Raw genomic sequence first — 12,707 nt, 5'->3', positions numbered from 1 at the left:
GAACCAAACCAACATTTGTTATTGAAGTAGAAGTCCTGGGAGTGCATTCTGACGAAGACAGCAAAGGTAATAACATTTTTCTTATAGTAAATCTGACTTTTCTGAGTGCTAAACTTGCTGGGTGTCTAAATAGCTAGCCCTGTGATGCCGGGCTATCTACTGAGAATATTGCAAAATGTGCTTTCACCGAAAAGCTATTTTAAAATTGGACATATCGAGTGCATAGAGGAGTTCTGTATCTATAATTCTTAAAATAATTGTTATGCTTTTTGTGAACGTTTATCGTGAGTAATTTAGTAAATTCACCGGCAGTGTTCGGTGGGAATGCTAGTCACATGCTAGTCACATGCTAATGTTAAAAAGCTGGTTTTTTATATAAATATGAACTTGATTGAACAAAACCAGCATGTATTGTATAACATAATGTCCTAGGGTTGTCATCTGATGAAGATCATCAAAGGTTAGTGCTACATTTAGCTGTGGTTTGGGTTTATGTGACATTATATGCTAGCTTGAAAAATGGGTGTCTGATTATTTCTGGCTGGGTACTCTGCTGACATAATCTAATGTTTTGCTTTCGTTGTAAAGCCTTTTTGAAATCGGACAGTGTGGTTAGATTAACGAGAGTCTTATCTTTAAAATGGTGTAAAATAGTCATATGTTTGAAAAATTGAAGTTTTTGCATTTTTGAGGAATTTGAATAACGTGCCACGGGATTACACTGGCTGTTGAGTAGGTGCAAGCATCCCACCTAGCCCATAGAGGTTAACCCCTAGATCTGAATACTTAACTCCCAGTTCCCAAATCCTGATTCCCTATCCTAACCCCTAGACCCTTATACCTAACCCTAACCCCCCACTTCCTAAAATCCTAATCCCCTACCCCAATCCCTAGATCCTCATGCCTAACCCTAACCCCTAGACCCCATATCTAACCCTCACCCTAACCCTGATGTTAATCCTAACTCTAACTCTAACCCTAACCCCAAGTTCCCCAATCCTAACCCTAATTTCCCACCCTAACCTCAACCCCTACACCCCCTTATTTAACCCTAACCCTTGGAGCTCATATACCTCACTCTAACCCCTAGACCCTCATACCCAACCCTAACTTCTGGACCATCGCTCTGACCTTGGCCCCTGGTCCCTAATCCTTAGGATTGTGTTCCTGGTTCTTAACCCAGGTTTTATTTTAAATTATGATACTGGTCCTCTTTTATAATTCTCCCCCCCCCCCCCCTCTTTTTTGTCATTAAAGTATTTTTATACAATAGTTTTACCATTTATTTCAAAAGTTTTGCCAGTGACCGTGAACATCAGATTTGTCTGTCATTATTAAACCTAAACTAACTCTAACCTTAGACCCTAACCCTAACCTAACCTAAATCTAACCTTAGACCCTACCCCTAACTCTAACCTTAGACTCCTAAACCGAACCTAACTCTAACCTTAGACCCTAACTTAACTCTAACCTTAGACCCTAACTCTAACCTTAGACCCTACCCCTAACATAACTCTAACCTTAGACCCTAACCCTAACCTAACTCTAACCTTAGACCCTAACTCTAACCTTAGACCCTACCCCTAACATAACTCTAACTTTAGACCCTAACCCTAACCTAACTCTAACCTTAGACCCTGACCTAACTCTAACCTTAGACCCTACCCCTAACTCTAACCTTAGACCCTAACCTTACTCTGACCTTAGACCCTACCCCTAACTCTAACCCTAACTCTAACCTTAGACCCTAACCCTAACCTAACTCTAACCTTAGACCCTAACCCTAACTCTAACCTTAGACCCTAACCTTAACTCTAACCTTAGACCCTAACACTAACTCTAACCTTAGACCCTACCCCTAACCTAACTCTAACCTTAGACCCTAACTCTAACCTTAGACCCTACCCCTAACTCTAACCTTAGACCCTACCCCTAACTCTAACCTTAGACCCTAACCCTAACTCTAACCTTAGACCCTAACTCTAACCTTAGACCCTACCCCTAACTCTAACCTTAGACCCTACCCCTAACTCTAACCTTAGACCCTAACCCTAACTCTAACCTTAGACCCTACCCCTAACTCTAACCTTAGACCCTAACCCTAACTCTAACCTTAGACCCTAACACTAACTCTAACCTTAGACCCTACCCCTAACCCTAACCTAACTCTAACCTTAGACCCTAACCCTAACTCTAGCATTACATCCTAACCCTAACCTAACTTTAACCTTAGACCCTAAGCCTAACCTAACTCTAACCTTAGACCCTAACCCTAACCTAACTCTAACCTTAGACCCTAACCCTAACTCTAGCATTACATCCTAACCCTAACCTAACTTTAACCTTAGACCCTAAGCTTAACCTAACTCTAACCTTAGACCCTAAGCCTAACCTAACTCTAACCTTAGACCCTAAGCCTAACCTAACTCTAACCTTAGACCCTAACCCTAATCCTAACCCTAACCCTAACCCTAACCTAACTCTAACCTAATTCTAACCCTAACTCTAACCTTACATCCTAACCCTAACCTAACTCTAACCTTAGACCCTAACCCTAACCTAACTCTAACCGTAACCCTAACCTCTAACCTAACTGTAACCTTACTCTAACCTAATTCTAACCCTAACTCTAACCTTAGACCATAACTCTAAGCAGGCGTGACTACTGTATATATGAATGTTGCACATATAGGAAGTTGTAGGGTCTGGAACACACTTGGTTGAGTGAGTCAGTTTCTACACTACATCTGATTCTCTTCTCTCTTTCCTCGAACACAGTTAGGTGAGACATTTCAACTGCGACATATATACATCTAGGAATTTCTGAACTGAAACAACCTACCTAAACAACCTTTATCTTTTGAAATATGACATACAGAAGCTTTTTTAATACTGACACTTGGAAATTACACTTAGGGAACTACATTTAGGAAACTACTCTTGGAAACTACACTTTAGGAAACTACTCTTGGAAACTACACTTTAGGAAACTACTCTTGGAAACTACACTTTAGGAAACTACTCTTGGAAACTAGTCTTGGAAACTACACTTTAGGAAACTACTCTTGGAAACTACACTTTAGGAAACTACTCTTGGAAACTAGTCTTGGAAACTACACTTTAGGAAACTACACTATAGGAAACTACACTTAAGAAACTACACTTAGGAAACTACACTTTAGGAAACTACACTCAGGAAACTAGGTAATTGCCTTACTGCAATAAATAAATAAAATAAATATGTCTCTTTGTAATCTGCACTATTAATGAGCTCAGTCATGTTATGTTAGCAGATTCAATCCACTGTTTGAGTGGCTGCATCGATAACCCAAAAGCTGTAGCCAGCTGTAACATACCGATTGAGATGTTAAAGCCATGGTTGGCTTGTGACTAATGTGTATCAGGGTTAGGCTCAATTCCATTTAAATTCCAATCAATTCAGTAAGTAAACTCCAATTACAATTCTCACCAAGGTTTTTAAATAAGGAACACTTGGAAATGGAATTGGAATTTGGTTTATTCTCAGAGTTGACTGGAATTGAAATGGAATTGATCCCAGGGGAGAGGAGAGTGATTCTCTTAGTTCACAGAAATGTTATAGCACCCTATCTCTATGTTATACCACCCTATCTCTATGTTGTATCACCCTATCTCTATGTTGTACCACCCTATCTCTATGTTGTATCACCCTATATCTATGTTGTACCACCCTATCTCTATGTTCTATCACGCTATCTCAATGTTCTATCACCCTATCTCTATGTTCTATCACCCTATCTCGATGTTCTATCACCCTATCTCTATGTTCTATCACCCTATCTCTATGTTCTATCACCCTATATCTATGTTCTATCACCCTATATCTATGTTGTACCACCCTATCGCTATGTTATACCACCCTATCTCTATGTTATACCACCCTATCTTGATGTTCTATCACCCTATCTCTATGTTCTATCACCCTATCTCTATGTTCTATCACATTATATCTATGTTCTACCACCCTCTCTATTTTCTATCACCCTATCTCTATGTTCTACCACCCTATCTCTATGTTCTATCACCCTATATCTATGTTCTACCACCCTATCTCTATGTTCTATTACCCTATCTCTATGTTCTACCACCCTATCTCTATGTTCTACCACCCTATATCTATGATCTATCACCCTATCTATATGTTCTACCACCCTATCTCTATGTTCTACAACCCTATATCTATGTTCTACCACCCTCTCTATTTTCTATCACCCTATCTCTATGTTCTACCACCCTATCTCTATGTTCTATCACCCTATATCTATGTTCTACCACCCTATCTCTATGTTCTACCACCCTATCTCTATGTTCTACCACCCTATATCTATGATCTATCACCCTATCTATATGTTCTACCACCCTATCTCTATGTTCTACCACCCTATCTCTATGTTCTATCACCCTATCTCTATGTTCTACCACCCTATCTCTATGTTCTACAACCCTATATCTATGTTCTACCACCCTATCTCTATGTTCTACCACCCCATCTCTATGTTCTACCACCCTATCTCTATGTTCTATCACCCTATCTCTATGTTCTACCACCCTATATCTATGTTCTACCACCCTATCTCTATGATCTATCACCCTATATCTATGTTCTACCACCCTATCTCTATGTTCTACCACCCTATATCTATGTTCTATCACCCTATCTCTATGTTCTACCACCATATCTCTACGTTCTACCACCCTCTCTACTTGATATTCTTGTTTCCTCTCTATGTATTCATCCCTCTCAGTGGATGATAAGAGCAAACAGAAACATGCAAACACACATACACACACATAGATATGTGTAGTACATGGGGTTGTGTGTAACTCAGTCTGAAGTGTCCCCAGATACGCTAGTGAATAGTTAGCTTTTAGCCTGGCGCTGATTGGTAAGACACTTCAGGAGGGTGGTCACAAGGCAGAGGTCCTGTGAGAGCCCAATCAGGTGGAGGCGGCACTCACTAAGCAAGCAGCGTGATGCCCGTTACACGTGCAAAGACACATGGAATAAGACACATGGATAAAGACACATGGAATAAGACACATGGAAGAAGACACATGGATAAAGACACATGGAATAAGACACATGGAATAAGACACATGGAAGAAGACACATGGAATAAGACACATGGAAGAAGACACATGGAATAAGACACATGGATAAAGACACATGGAATAAGACACATGGAATAAGACACATGGAATAACGACACATGGAATAAGACACATGGAACATGACACATGGAATAAGACACATGGAATAAAGACACATGGAATAAGACACATGGAATAAGACACATGGATAAAGACACATGGACAAAGACACATGGAATAAAACACATGGAAGAAGACACATGGAATAAGACACATGGATAAAGACACATGGAATAAGACACATGGAATAAGACACATGGAATAAGACACATCGATAAAGACACATGGAATAAGACACATGGATAAAGACACATGGATAAAGACACATGGACAAAGACACATGGAATAAAACACATGGAAGAAGACACATGGAATAAGACACATGGACAAAGACACATGGAATAAAACACATGGAAGAAGACACATGGAATAAGACACATGGATAAAGACACATGGAATAAGACACATGGAATAAGACACATGGAATAAGACACAATGAAGAAGCCCAGCTAATTCATATACAGCTGCACGCCTCTCTTTTTCTCTCTCCTCCTCCCTTCCTCCCCTCCTCCTCTCCTCACCCTCCTCCTCTCTTCTCCTCTCCTCCTCCACTCCTCACCTTCCGCCTCTCCTCCCATCCTCTCTCTCCTTCTGTCCTCCTCTCCTCCTCCTCTCCTCCTCCTCTCCTCCCCACCTCCCCACCTCTTCTCCTCTGCTCCTCTCCCTCCTTTTCTCTTCTCCTCCTCTCCTCACCCTTCACCTCTCCTCCCATCCTCCTCTCCTTCTGTCCTGCTCTCCTCCTCCCACCTCTTCTGTTCCTCCTCCTCTCCCTCCTCTTCTCTTCTCCTCTCCTCCTCCTCTCCTCCCATCCTCCTCTCCTACCCGCCTCTCCTCCTCCCTTACTCCTCTCAACAATCCTCCTCTTCTCCTCCCCCTCTTCTTCTCCCATACTCATCCTCTCCTCCTCCTCTTCTTCTCATCCTCCTCCCATCCTCCTCTCCTCCTCTCCTCCTCCCCTCCTCTCCTCATCCTCCTCTCTTCCTCCTCCTCTCCTCCTCTCTTCTCCTCACCCTCCTCCTCTCCTCACCTTCCATTTCTCCTCCCCTCCTGTCATGCCTCTCTCCATAGCCAGTGCAGACAGATAAGCAGCCAGCCATAGACTGGCTAATCCACTGGGAGAAACAGACCATGATAGCAAGATAAAAACCAGCTAGATAAGCATGGAGAGAGAGAGAAACCGAGAGAGAGAGACAGAGAGAGAGACAAAGAGACAAAGAGACAGACAGAGAGAAAGAGACAAAGAGCGAGAGAGAGACAAAGAGACAGAGAGAAAGACAGAGAGACAAAGAGAGACAGAGAGACATAGACAAAGAGGGAGACAAAGAATAAGGGACAGAAGGTTAGAGAAGAGGGGACTAGAGGTAGAGAGACAGAGAGAGGAGAAGGGACAGAAGGGAAGAGGGGACTAGAGGTAGAGAGACAGAGAGAGGAGAAGGGACAGACGGGAAGAGGGGACTAGAGGTAGAGAGACAGAGAGAGGAGAAGGGACAGAAGGGAAGAGGGGACTAGAGGTAGAGAGACAGAGAGAGGAGAAGGGACAGAAGGGAAGAGGGGACTAGAGGTAGAGAGACAGAGAGAGGAGAAGGGACAGAAGGGAAGAGGGGACTAGAGGTAGAAGAGAACAGACGAGAGAAGGGACAGAAGGGAAGAGGGGACTAGAGGTAGAGAGACAGAGAGAGGAGAAGGGACAGACGGGAAGAGGGGACTAGAGAGTAGAGAGACAGAGAGAGGAGAAGGGACAGAAAGGAAGAGGGGACTAGAGGTAGAGAAGTGCAGTAGTTGAGGAAATAGCAGGAGGTTAATGTGTTTGTAGTCTGCAGACAGTTTGTCTAATTTGTTTGAGTGTGACGCCATATGTGTTAGTGAGGTCTGTAGATCTCTCTCGTTCTGTCGCTCTCTCAATTCAATTGAATTCAATTCCATTCAAAGGGAAGTATTGGCATGGGAAACATATGTTTACATTGCCAAAACAACTGAAATAGACAATTAACAAAAGTGAAATAAACAATAAAAAATGAACAGTAAACAAAAGAATAAAGACATTTTAAATGTTATATTATGGCTATATACAGTGTTGTAAAAAAGCCTGGAGGGAGCGGTTGAGCCGGATTACCAGACGCCCTAAATACCAGATGTATTTCTGAGTGTATCTGAGTGGAGCCAAAGAGAGGAAGAGTGTGCAAGTTGGAGCAGAGAATGAGTCAGAATTTGATTGAGAAGAGAAAGAAAGATGCAGTTTTGCAGACAACCCAGAAGTGGTTCCCCAGAGAGACGTTTTGGAGGTTTTCGTCAGATGTAGAGCGCTCTCTCTCTCTCTCTCTCTCTCTCTCCTCTCTCTCTCTCTCTCTCTCTCTCTCTCTCTACCTCCCTCTCTCTCTCCATCCCTCTATCTCCCTCCCTCTATCTCCCTCTCTCTCTCGCTCTCTCTTTCTCTTTCTCTCTCTACCTCCCTCTCTCTCCATCCCTCTATCTCCCTCTCTCTCTATCTCCATCCCTCTATCTCCCTCTCTCTCTCTCTCTCTCTCTCTCTCTTTCACTCTCTCTTTCTTGCTCTCTCTCTACCTCCCTCTCTCTCTCTCTCTACCTCCCTCTCTCTCCATCCCTCTATCTCCCTCTCTCTCCCGCTCTCTCTTTCTCGCTCTCTCTCTACCTCCCTCTATCTCCTTCCCTCTTTCTCCCTCTCTCTCTATCTCCCTCCCTCTATCTCCCTCTCGCTCTCTTTCCCTCTCTCTCTACCCCCTCTCTCTCCCTCTCCCTCTCTCTCTCTTTCTTCCTCTCTTGCGCTCTCTTTCTCTCTCCCTCTCTCTCTATCTCTCGTTCTCTCTCTCTCCTCTCTCTCTCCCTCCCTCTCTCTCCCTCTCCCTCTCTCTCTCTTTCTTTTCATCCCTCCCTCTATCCTTCTCTATTTCTCTGAGTCTCACCTCTTTCTCCTTATTACTTTCTCTATCCTTCTATTCTTCTTTCTATCTCTCTCTCCCTCTGTCATTCCATTCCTCCTCTGCACCAAGCGATGGAGCGCAACTCCAAACTATTAACGCCAAATTCTTTACACCTCTCCTCCTCCTTCCTCTCCTCCTCCTTCCTCTCCTCCGCTGTTCCTCTCCTCCGGCTGTTCCTCTCCTCCGGCTGTTCCTCTCCTCCGCTGTTCCTCTCCTCCTCCTTCCTCTCCTCCGCTGTTCCTCTCCTCCACTGTTCCGCCTGCTCTTTACGATAAATCCAAGTTTAGGCATTTTCTTTAATTTCTCCAATTCGTCCACAGAATATTCCCCCTCTTTGAAAAACTGACGACCCCATTTCATCCTCTCCTTCAAAAACGATCTAACCCCTCCTAGGGAAAAAGTACAGTCGAATTTTCGAGAAGAAGGGGGTTACGCAGGCAACAGCAACCACGAAGCGGCTCAATCTCCTCGTCTCTTCCTCGTCTCTTCCTCGTCTCTTCCTCATCTCTTCCTCATCCTTCTCAATCCTTCTCAATCCTTCTCAATGCCACCGAAAACAGAACTCTGTCGCTGTGTGTGTTTAAAAGTGCAGCTTTGCCTCTGTGTGTGTGTGTGTGTGTGTGTGTGTGTGTGTGTGTGTGTGTGTGTGTGTGTGTGTGTGTGTGTGTGTGTGTGTGTGTGTGTGTGTGTGTGTGTGTGTGTGTGTGTGGGGGGGGGGCGTGCGTGTGTGTGTGTGCTCTTGTTTCCTGCAGCAGCAGACTAATTCTCAGCTCTCTCTCTGTCTCACTGTGTGTTTCAGCTAGAGTGTGTGTGTGTGGCTGTCTCGCCATGACACAGCAACCATCTGACTTACCTCGTCATCTCCAGGAGAACGGCATTATGGGAAATACCGGGGCGCGACATCGTCAGACCTCTCTCGCCACTTGGGGATTTTCGATAATAAAAAATGTGTCGACCGATAACGACAATTGATTCCACAGAGAATTTACGAAAATATATCTCACCTAACATTTTACTGGGAGCAAAAGAATACGTCATTGTTTGTCAGGTTCTGTCTCTCTCTCTCTCTCTCTCTCTCTCTCTCTCTCTCTCTCAATATTACTTTCATCTCTCTTTCTTTCAAACAGTAAATATCCTTGTCCCCCCCCCCGAAAAAATGACAATCCCATTTTAACCTCTCTTCATAAAAAATTATCTACCACTCTTTGGAAGGAAAGACAAAAGCCTTCTCTTTCACTCCACATCTCTTTCTCACTCTCTATCTCGCTCCCTCCCTCTCTCATCTCTAATTCTCCCTCTCTTTCTCTCCATATCTTTCTCTTTCTTGCTCCCTCTCTCACTCTCTCACTCTCTATCTCTCTCTCTCTCACTCTCTTTCTCTGTCTTTAATCTCTCCTCTTGTATTACTTTTCAGTTTTGATCTCCCTCTGTCTCCTCCGTTCTCCTTCCTCTCTCTGATCTCCCTCTGTCTCCTCCGTTCTCCTTCCTCTCTCTGATCTCCCTCTGTCTCCTCCGTTCTCCTTCCTCTCTCTGATCTCCCTCTGTCTCCTCCGTTCTCCTTCCTCTCTCTGATCTCCCTCTGTCTCCTCCGTTCTCCTTCCTCTCTCTGATCTCCCTCTGTCTCCTCCGTTCTCCTTCCTCTCTCTGATCTCCCTCTGTCTCCTTCATTCTCCTTCCTCTCTCTGATCTCCCTCTGTCTCCTCCGTTCTCCTTCCTCTCTCTGATCTCCCTCTGTCTCCTTTGTTCTCCTTCCTCTCTCTGATCTCCCTCTGTCTCCTCCGTTCTCCTTCCTCTCTCTGATCTCCCTCTGTCTCCTCCGTTCTCCTTCCTCTCTCTGATCTCCCTCTGTCTCCTCTCTTCTCCTTCCTCTCTGTGATCTCCCTCTGTCTCCTCCGTTCTCCTTCCTCTCTCTGATCTCCCTCTGTCTCCTCCGTTCTCCTTCCTCTCTCTGATCTCCCTCTGTCTCCTCCGTTCTCCTTCCTCTCTCTGATCTCCCTCTGTCTCCTCTCTTCTCCTTCCTCTCTGTGATCTCCCTCTGTCTCCTTCGTTCTCCTTCCTCTCTCTGATCTCCCTCTGTCTCCTTCATTCTCCTTCCTCTCTCTGATCTCCCTCTGTCTCCTCTCTTCTCCTTCCTCTCTCTGATCTCCCTCTGTCTCCTCCGTTCTCCTTCCTCTCTCTGATCTCCCTCTGTCTCCTCCGTTCTCCTTCCTCTCTCTGATCTCCCTCTGTCTCCTCTGTTCTCCTTCCTCTCTCTGATCTCCCTCTGTCTCCTCTCTTCTCCTTCCTCTCTCTGATCTCCCTCTGTCTCCTTCATTCTCCTTCCTCTCTCTGATCTCCCTCTGTCTCCTCCGTTCTCCTTCCTCTCTCTGATCTCCCTCTGTCTCCTCCGTTCTCCTTCCTCTCTCTGATCTCCCTCTGTCTCCTCTCTTCTCCTTCCTCTCTCTGATCTCCCTCTGTCTCCTCTGTTCTCCTTCCTCTCTCTGATCTCCCTCTACCTCCTTTGTTCTCCTTCCTATATTTATTTATTTCTGAAGGAAGGAAGGAAGGATCCTTTATTTAAACATTTGGTAACAGTAACAGCGCGTGGAGAACTGTGCAGTCTTCCACCTTCATACATCAGACAGAAAATGCAGTCTGTCTCTGACTCAGAGCACACAGATAAGGCAGAAAGTTTTTAATGTTATAACTGAGTTAGTGTTTTTCCAGGATTTCAAAGTCTGAACCATCATGATTCCCCTTCACTCAGTTAAACAGTATAATACACACACACACACACACACACACACACACACACACACACACACACACACACACACACACACACACACACACAGAGAGAGACACACACACACACATACACACACGCACGTACACACTCAAAGGCCCCATTGTGTACGACCTTAGGTCAAATTGGCCACGTCAATCCTGGGCAGTTAAGAGGGATGGAAAGCTATTTAATGAGTAACTCTGTCTATCTAACTGTCAATGGGAATGGTGCAGTTATGTAGCTCTGCATAGACGTGACTGTTGTTCACCGATTGGCTGTGTAGGCTACTCACGGAGAATAACAACAAACTAAATCCAATGTATAGTAAGGGTGTCTGTCCCAAATACCACGCTATTCCTTACATAATGCACTACTTATGAGCCCCAGGCAAAAGTAGTGCACTATATAGGGAATAGGATTGTCACGTCCTGGCCAGTATAAGGGTTAATTGTTATTGTAGTTTGGTCAGGACGTGGCAGAGGGTATTTGTTTTATGTGGTCCGGGGTGGTGTTTTGTAAAAGGGTGTTTGATTTAGTATTTCCGGGTTTTTGGTTTATGGTCTATGTTTATGTATTTCTATGTGTAGTCTAGTAAGTGTGTTTCTATGTGGAGTTAATTGGGGTGGACTTCCAATTGAAGGCAGCTGTGTGGTGTTGCCTTTGATTGGAAGTCCTATATTAGTTGGGTGTGTTTGTCTGTGTGTTTGTGGGAGATTGTTCTGTGTTTAGCCTTGTGCCTTGCCAGACTGTCTGTATATCGTTCGTTCACTTGTTTGTTGTTTTTGTGTTCGTTTTGATTTAATAAATGTTCAAAACGAACAAACACAGTCCTGCTGCATTTTGGTCCTCCTTCACCGACGATAACCGTGACAAGGATGCTATTTTTGGGAACCAGACATATAATTGGTCAAACAGGTTTCAGAAGCCAGGTGGTCATTTTACCAGGTGCAGTAAAGCTTGGTGAATAACCTGGCAGGTCTCAGGTGCAGTAAAGCTTGGTGAATAACCTGGCAGGTCTCAGGTGCAGTAAAGCTTGGTGAATAACCTGGCAGGTCTCAGGTGCAGTAAAGCTTGGTGAATAACCTGGCAGGTCTCAGGTGCAGTAAAGCTTGGTGAATAACCTGGCAGGTCTCAGGTGCAGTAAAGCTTGGTGAATAACCTGGCAGGTCTCAGGTGCAGTAAAGCTTGGTGAATAACCTGGCAGGTCTCAGGTGCCGTAAAGCTTGGTGAATAACCTGGCAGGCCTCAGGTGCAGTAAAGCTTGGTGAATAACCTGGCAGGTCTCAGGTGCAGTAAAGCTTGGTGAATAACCTGGCAGGTCTCAGGTGCAGTAAAGCTTGGTGAATAACCTGGCAGGTCTCAGGTGCAGTAAAGCTTGGTGAATAACCTGGCAGGTCTCAGGTGCAGTAAAGCTTGGTGAATAACCTGGCAGGTCTCAGGTGCAGTAAAGCTTGGTGAATAACCTGGCAGGTCTCAGGTTGCCATAAAGCTTGGTGAATAACCTGGCAGGCCTCAGGTGCAGTAAAGCTTGGTGAATAACCTGGCAGGCCTCAGGTGCAGTAAAGCTTGGTGAATAAACTGGCAGGTCTCAGGTGCAGTAAAGCTTGGTGAATAACCTGGCAGGCCTCAGGTGCAGTAAAGCTTGGTGAATAACCTGGCAGGCCTCAGGTGCAGTAAAGCTTGGTGAATAACCTGGCAGGCCTCAGGTTGCCATAAAGCTTGGTGAAAAACCTGGCAGGCCTCAGGTTGCC

The sequence above is a fragment of the Salmo salar genome, chromosome 14, assembly GCF_965601325.2.
Source record: "Salmo salar chromosome 14, fSalSal1, whole genome shotgun sequence".
Classification (NCBI taxonomy): Eukaryota; Metazoa; Chordata; class Actinopteri; order Salmoniformes; family Salmonidae; genus Salmo; species Salmo salar.
The sequence above is the reverse complement of the archived record's forward strand: the minus strand, read 5'-3'. Positions refer to the sequence as shown.